Below are 8,763 nucleotides of genomic sequence, written 5' to 3'. Positions count from 1 at the left end.
CGGATATACCGAAACCAAGAGAGGACCCATTCATAGACTATAGAAGGGAAAGCCAAGAGGGAAGAGAGTAGTGGAGGGGGGGGGGGAAGAGGGGAATCTGAAGGAGGAAATCTAGAGGAGCAATTTTGAGGAAGCTTTAGATATCTAACATGGATGAGAGAAGTTTCACACCATGAGAGAGCTGATGGAAACAATGCCATCTGAAGGAGGTTCTTAGTTCTACATAACAACCTCTGGGAATTTGTAGCGCTCAGAAACCACCCATCAGCCAACAATTGAGCTCAAACCACAGCTAATATCACTGTGGAGAATATTTTCATTGGGAAGTGCTAATGAAGACAAACCACACTCACAAAATCTGAGAATTGGAACTGTGAAGTCCAATGGAGTCCAGGAAGATGCATATAAACTGCTTTTGTTCCCATTTTCACTTAGGGACAAGGCAGCTAAGTGGCTGGAATCATCCCAAGGGGGAGCCTAACAACCTGGGATGAGGTGGAAAGCAAGTTTCTGGCACGTTTCTACCCCCACAAAAGGTCAATAGCTTCGATCTGAGGTTCAGACGTTTAGACAACAAGATGGTGAAACTCTCTACGAGGCATGGGAGAGATTCAAGGATTTGACAAGGAAATGCCCACCAGACATGTTCCATGACTGGTGCAATTGCATATTTTCTATGATGGACTGTCTTATGAATCAAGGAAGGCTGTAGACCATTCATCAGGAGGTTCATTGAACAGGAAAAGACTGTGAAGAAGCCATTGAAGTGATTGAAACAGTGGCTGAGAATGAGTACTACTATGCATCAGAGAGACACAACATAAGGGAGTCATGGAGCTGAACCATGTTGATACAATTCTAGCCCAAAACAAGGTGTTTGCCAAGCAACTAGCAGAGCTTACCAGGCAATTAGAAACAAAGCAAGTGGCTGCAATACACACACAAGATCAAGAGGAAGTAAGCATTGAAGGAGGTGATTGGGAAGAGGCCAACTATGTGGGAAACCAACAACGGCAATCATATGATCCACATTCCAACACTTACAACCCAGGATGGAAAAACCACCCAAACTTTGGGTGGGGGGAACCAACAAACCCAACCACAAAACCACAAACCTTACAACCACAACCAACATAACAATTCCACATACCAAAACTCCAACCAAAGATCATACCAAGCCACACAAAACACTTACTCCCAACCATCATATCATGGCCAAAATAATCAACCTACCCAACTTAATCCGAACCAACAATTTCAAGATCAATTAAACCGGATAGAAGGAATGATGGCAACCATGAGTCAAGACATAACCGAATTGAAAAGCTTCAGGGATGATGTGAGAGCTACCTTAAGAAACCATGGTGAAAAACTCAAGAGGATGGAGTCTCAAGTAGGAGAGCTATCTCAACAGGCCGCCAAATCAACTGCAGTGTTCCCTAGTGACACAGAAAAGAATCCTAAAGGGGAACAAAAGAGAGTGAGATGGGAAGAATGCAAGGCCATCACCATATTGAAGGAAGTTTCAGAAGAAGAAGGAATCAGGCCCTCAGAGTAGGAGCCAGAAATCTTGAAGGAAGGTGTGGAAGAAGTTAAGCAGGAAAGTGGAACTGAGCAAGCCAAGGAACTGCAAAAAGGCATGCTGGAAATATACCAACCAAAAGCACCATTTCCTCAGAGTTAGGAGGAGGTGAAAAAGGGAAAACCTATTCAAGGTTTTTAGAGACATTAAGTCTCTCCATATCAATATTCCCTTCCTTGAGATTCTACATCAAATGCCTACACACATCAAGTATTTAAAGGAATTGTTGAGCAAGAAAAGAGTTTTGAAGGGAGGACAAACGGTAACAATGAACAAAGAATGCAGTGCTCTCATCAAGAAGGACACAGTCTCTAAAGAAAACGGACCCAGGAAGTTTTCATATCCCTTGCATCATAGGGGAAACAAAAATTGACAGAGGATTCTGTGATCTAGGAGCTAGCATAAATGTGATGCCTCTAACTCTTATGAAGAGGCTACAACTGAATGAGGTGAGATCCACTGATGTAATCATACAACTGGCTGACAAAACTCAGAAGCAAGCTGAAGGGTAGTTGAAAATGTGCTGGTGAAAGTGGGGGATTATTACTTCCCCACAGACTTTGTCATTGTGGACATGGAGGAAAGCTACTTACACCCTATATCTGGGCAGACATTTCTAGCCACTATTAGAGCGCTCATAGATGTAGAACAAGGAGAGCTAATTCTGAGAATACATGATAAACAGTCATTTCAAAGTTTTCAAACCTGCATCTGAGCTTGAACTAGAACCTGAAAAGCCTAAGGATAATAGTAGCCATCTGTGTTTGGAGGAAAGTAATCCAGCAGCTGAAACTCTAAAACAGTCCTTGGAAGGCAAACAAGAGTTGCAAGAGTTAAAGCACAAGAATCAATGGAAACATATCAGAAGGATCCTCCTGACATAAGGGTCAATGAAGAAATCTCAAGAGAAAGGGAAGAGTGATAGGGAGATTGCCAAGAGGGTGGAGAAACAAGAAAATTCCCACTGAAGGTTTTTCTCGGGAGATAACGTGATATCAAGTCATTATCTGCAATCCCACCTGGCCTCAAAACCATTCCTTCCCAGCTCCCTCAAGTGTTACAATCAGGAAAGTTCTTTCTATGGAACATTTAGAGGTCATGAATGAATCAAGTGGGGACGTTTTCATAGTGAGAGGAGAAGACGTCAAGCACTACAATCCACCCTAACAAGGGACAACGTCAGCTAGTGACGTTAAAGAAGCGTTTGTTGGGAGGCAACCCAACCTGAGGTAATACCCTTTTGCTGTTTCTTTTATTTGTTTCAATAAAAAGGGTGAAGTAGTTTCTGTGCATTGCAAAGAATTAAGTTTGGTGTTTCACACCAAACAATGAATTCGTGGATCAATAATTCAAAGGGGAATGTGTGACTCTAAGTTTGGTGTTCCACCATAAAGATCAACTGAACACAACAACCTTTGAATTATATGAAAGGAACAACTATTCTAAGCAGTCACAGAAATGCTTAAAACCCTTAGCAGCAACTTCATTCCAAAGAGAACTCAAGGATTCAAAGAACAGAGAAGTAAGTGGGAGACTAAGTTTGGTGTTCACACACCAACTTAAGACTCAGATACTTACCCACACATAGTTGAGCTAACCACTCAAGTGCTTGAGAAGCAAGCAACTTCATCACTCTTTGCAGGAAAGGAAACAAGGATCTTAAAACATTAAGCAACAATTAGGAGAAGAAGAAGAAATCAAAGTGTTTCTTGGCAACAAAGAGAAAACAAGGAATTTCACAAGGTGTATTGTTCCTTGATAATTCTTTAAAAAGGGCAAACAAAAGCATGCTTGTTCTGGTTTAAACTGTAAATGTTGAATCTTTCTGGAATGTGAAGTTTTTAGTATATTTGTCTGTTTATTGCTTTGAATAAAGTGAATGCCTAGATGTTTGGATATAACTTCACCTTCTTAAACAAGTGCTTGCCATGCTTGTTCTGTTTCCAAAAATAAAAGAAAATTTTGAACAAAAGTAACTTGGCTCAATTAGTGACAAATCAAGTAGAATTAAGTGGTGGTATGCATGCTTGATTGTTTAAGTCAGATCACTGGAAATAGAGTGTAGAATTATCATTTTTTTTGTGTAGAAATTGAAAACTGTCTATGGATCTTGATGAATAAATGTCTTTGGCCATGAAAAAGAAAGAAAAAGAAGAAGAAAAAGCCACTGAAAAAGGGCAACCAAAAAGCAAGAAAATTGAGAAAAATAAGCTAGGCACCAATGGTTTGAACTTCTGAGACAAATGCCTGTGGTGTTTATGTATTAAGGATATGCTTGGATGAAGAGGTTCTGAGGAGTGTTTCAACACTTGGTAACTTGGGTTAACTAACCCGGGATTATCAACCAAAAGTCCATTATCAAGAGCAACCTAAATACAAAACATTTAGTCACACAAAGAGGTGATGGGCACCAATGTCTCAAGAAGAAATGTGAACTAAAATGCCTGAAGTGGATATGTGTAGTGCACTGATAAGAAAAAGAAAATGCCAAAGGCTTGTGCAACACATGACACCAAGCAAACAAGGAGCAAAGGAGCTCTAAGAAAAAGAAAAGAAAAACAAAGAAGAGAAAAGTGCCAAGGACATAAGAATAACAAGAGGCATAGCAGTGTTGATGGATGCAATGAAAAAGTGATAATCTTACCTGATAAGAATGAAAAGTGATGCTGCAACTTTCTGCATAAAACCTTCTGAGGAACTTCAAATGCTTGCTAATATAGCCAATGTAATTGCTTTCTGTTCATACTTTCTTCTTAAATAACTCAGGACTTGCTTAGGGACAGCAAGTATTAAGTTTGGTGTTGTGATGTCAAGGCATCTTAGGCTAGTTTCACTAGTATTTTTCTGTTAGTTTTAGTGGTTTTATGCATTTTCTTGAGCTTAAAGTAACCAAGAATGGTTAAAAGAATAACAAAGCAATGAACCATCCAAACAATATGATTTTGATGCAAATTCCATGAGTTTTAGTTATATTACTTGAATGCTATGAATGGAAGATTTCTCATGAAATTGTGCAAGACTTTGATGCAATTGTTTGGATGATTTCAGGGAAGAAGAGGCTAGGCAAGGAAGCAACAAAGTCAATAAAGGAAGCTTGAATATCACATGTGGAGTTTAAGTTCCAGTTTAAGCCTAAACTGGAGCTTAAACGCCAGAATCATGAAGGCTAAGAAATGCTGGAATTGAAGTTTAACCTCCAGTTTAACCTTAAACTGGAGGTTAAACGCCAGAATGGAAGTCTCACCAAAGAAGCATGTCCACGTTTAACCTCCAGTTTGACCTTAAACTGGAGGTTAAACGCCAGAAGTGAGAAGAGCACCAAGGGGGGAAGTTCCACGTTTAACCTCCAGTTTAACCTTAAACTGGAGGTTAAACGCCAGAAAGGGGAAAAGCACCAGGGAGCCACTTCCACGTTTAAGCTCCAGTTTGACCTTAAACTGGAGCTTAAACGTGTTCGACCAAGTTTCTCCTCCAGGGTTGCTTTCTCCATTTCCACGTTTAAGCTCCAGTTTAACCTTAAACTGGAGCTTAAACGTGTTCGACACCTCCAGGGCTACCTTTCTCCTCTTCCACGTTTAAGCTCCAGTTTAACCTTAAACTGGAGCTTAAACGTGTTCGACCTCCAGGATGGCTTTCTCCTCTTCCACGTTTAAGCTCCAGTTTAACCTTAAACTGGAGCTTAAACGTGTTCGACCTCCAGGGCTGCCCTTCCTATCTCCACGTTTAAGCTTCAGTTTAACCTTAAACTGAAGCTTAAACGTGTTCGACTACATGACTCTCCAGGGCTGCCTTCTTCCATTTCCACGTTTAAGCTTCAGTTTAACCTTAAACTGAAGCTTAAACGTGCTTCTACAAAAGGCTTCACTGGAAGTGTCTGGCGTTTAAGCTGCAGTTTAAGCTTAAACTGCAACTTAAACGCCACTCTTGGAAAAGGTTTCTGGGCCAAAAATATTGCGGTTTAAGTTAGTCTTTAAGCACAAACATTAACTTAAACTTACTCTGGCATGAAACCCAATTGAATATCATGGTTTATGGGATTGGGCCTGAAGGATTGATGAGTCTGAAATTTCAATTTGTTGAGTCATGTATTATTATTTGATTATCACTAAGTTGGCTCAATGAATGTTACAGAATTTGGATCAGCAGCCTCATCAAGATTATGGATCATAAACCCAAAGCAAAAGGAAAGCAGGGAGAGGCCTCAAAGCCCAAGAAACATAACAGAAGCTCAATATAGAAAGTGTATAAATAGGATAGAATTTAAGTTAGGAAGAACTGGGACTATTCATTTTAGCTAGTTTTCATATCTTTGTAATTGAATTCAGAGCTATGACTCACTAAACCCCCTTTCATTGGGTTAGGGAGCTCTATTGTAATTCAATGAATCAATAATAGTTTATATTCTTCTTCAATCTTTTCTCTTGAATTTTGTTAGAAAGCTTCTCGATCTAATTCCATTGGGTAGTTGTCTTGGGAAAGAAACTACCCATAATTGGAATCCTTCGGAACCTTGGGAAAGGAATGGAGGATTCATGCTAGAGAAGCTTTCTCACAGTGAATTGGATTGGGGTTTGGATGGATATTGTGACATGTAATCCTACCAAATTGTGGTTCATGAAACTGTGTGGTATAATCAGTGATCGAGCATCATCTCTTCTTATGAACATTTAAACCAAGGGATTGGGATCCAATCATATAAGATTGCCAAGCAAAATTCAATGAACGCATTGGTTGAGGAAGAGATAAACATGTTTTGATTCGGAGATCTCAATATCTCCTATTACCCAATGAATTCCCCATTTCTGATTTCCACTTTCTCTTTACATTCTGCAACTCAATTCATGCAATCACCCCCATTCCCTTTTAATTTCAGCAATTTAGCTTCTGCTCTTTAATTCATGCAATTTAAGATTCCGCCATTTAAATTTCTTGTCATTTACGTTTCCCGCCAATTTTACATTCCGCAATTCTCATCTAAATCTTGATTCCGCTCAACTAGAACACACTTCTAATCCGAATTGCTCACTCAACCAATCCTTGTGGGATTCGACCTCACTCTATTGTGAGTTTTTACTTGACGATAACCGGTGCACTTGCCGGAAGGAATTTTGCCGATCGTGCAATTTCCTAAATCGTAGCATAACAAGTTTATGCGCATCAAGTTTATGGCGCCGTTGCCGGGGATTGGTTTTCGATTGACAATTCTCAAATTGGAAGTTAACTAGATTGAGCATTTTTTTTTTGTTTTGATTAATTCAGTACAAGTTACTTGTTGAATTTTAATTTCTGCACCCTGTTACATGCTTTCTTTCTTTATGCCTTTAAATTCAAGCAACTAACTCACTGACTCACTAACTGTTTGAATTAATTCCTCAATTGCTCTAACCATACTCTTCCATTAACCAAGAGTATTTCACTTGTTTGTTGCCTGTGCTGTGTTCTTGTATGACAGGTAGGAGAGGAGAGACATCAACTCCTCCATATACCGAACCAGAGAGGACCCTTCATAGACTTAGAAGGGAAGCAAGAGGGAAGAGAGTAGTGGGAGAAGAGGAATCTGAAGGAGAATCTGAGGACAATTTTGAGGAAGCTTTAGATCTCAACATGGATAGAGAAGTTCACAACCATGAGAGAGCTGATGGAAACAATGCCATTCCTGAGAGGAGGGTTCTTAGTTCATACATAAACCCAACCTCTGGGAATTGTGGTAGCAGCATCCAGAAACCACCCATTCAGGCCAACAATTTTGAGCTCAAACCACAGCTAATATCACTTGTGGAGAATCATTGTTCATTTGGTGGAAGTGCTAATGAAGACCCAAACCAACATCTCACAAAATTCCTGAGAATTTGTGACACTGTGAAGTCCAATGGAGTCCAGGAAGATGCATATAAACTGCTTTTGTTCCCATTTTCACTTAGGGACAAGGCAGCTAAGTGGCTGGAATCATTCCCAAGGGGGAGCCTAACAACCTGGGATGAGGTGGAAAGCAAGTTTCTGGCACGTTTCTACCCCCCACAAAAGGTCAATAGGCTTCGATCTGAGGTTCAGACGTTTAGACAACAAGATGGTGAAACTCTCTACGAGGCATGGGAGAGATTCAAGGATTTGACAAGGAAATGCCCACCAGACATGTTCCATGACTGGGTGCAATTGCATATTTTCTATGATGGACTGTCTTATGAATCAAGGAAGGCTGTAGACCATTCATCAGGAGGTTCATTGAACAGGAAAAAGACTGTGGAAGAAGCCATTGAAGTGATTGAAACAGTGGCTGAGAATGAGTACTACTATGCATCAGAGAGACACAACACTAAGGGAGTCATGGAGCTGAACCATGTTGATACAATTCTAGCCCAAAACAAGGTGTTTGCCAAGCAACTAGCAGAGCTTACCAGGCAATTAGAAACAAAGCAAGTGGCTGCAATACACACACAAGATCAAGAGGAAGTAAGCATTGAAGGAGGTGATTGGGAAGAGGCCAACTATGTGGGAAACCAACAACGGCAATCATATGATCCACATTCCAACACTTACAACCCAGGATGGAAAAACCACCCAAACTTTGGGTGGGGGAACCAACAAACCCAACCACAAAACCACAAACCTTACAACCACAACCAACATAACAATTCCACATACCAAAACTCCAACCAAAGATCATACCAAGCCACACAAAACACTTACTCCCAACCATCATATCATGGCCAAAATAATCAACCTACCCAACTTAATCCGAACCAACAATTTCAAGATCAATTAAACCGGATAGAAGGAATGATGGCAACCATGAGTCAAGACATAACTGAATTGAAAAGCTTCAGGGATGATGTGAGAGCTACCTTAAGAAACCATGGTGAAAAACTCAAGAGGATGGAGTCTCAAGTAGGAGAGCTATCTCAACAGGCCGCCAAATCAACTGCAGTGTTCCCTAGTGACACAGAAAAGAATCCTAAAGGGGAACAAAAGAGAGTGAGATGGGAAGAATGCAAGGCCATCACCATATTGAAGGAAGTTTCAGAAGAAGAAGGAATCAGGCCCTCAGAGCAGGAGCCAGAAATCTTGAAGGAAGGTGTGGAAGAAGTTAAGCAGGAAAGTGGAACTGAGCAAGCCAAGGAACTGCAAAAAGGCATGCTGGAAATATACCAACCAAAAGCACCATTTCCTCAGAGGTTAGGAGG

General features: G+C 40.5%; 2 non-coding genes across 2 annotated transcripts; both read right to left on the bottom strand.

The window, feature by feature from the left end:
• Positions 1–542: 542 nt before the first annotated feature.
• On the bottom strand, positions 543–645 carry LOC112760317 (small nucleolar RNA R71). The gene has a single exon (XR_003180764.1). It is a non-coding gene; the product is annotated as a small nucleolar RNA R71 (small nucleolar RNA).
• Positions 646–7,612: 6,967 nt separating this feature from the next.
• LOC112760143 (small nucleolar RNA R71) lies at positions 7,613–7,716 on the bottom strand. The gene has a single exon (XR_003180595.1). It is a non-coding gene; the product is annotated as a small nucleolar RNA R71 (small nucleolar RNA).
• Positions 7,717–8,763: the final 1,047 nt, after the last annotated feature.

The sequence above is a fragment of the Arachis hypogaea genome, chromosome 16 (genome assembly GCF_003086295.3).
Source record: "Arachis hypogaea cultivar Tifrunner chromosome 16, arahy.Tifrunner.gnm2.J5K5, whole genome shotgun sequence".
Lineage (NCBI taxonomy): Eukaryota > Viridiplantae > Streptophyta > Magnoliopsida > Fabales > Fabaceae > Arachis > Arachis hypogaea.
Note: the sequence above shows the minus strand (reverse complement) of the source record. Positions and strands in the feature narration are given on the sequence as shown.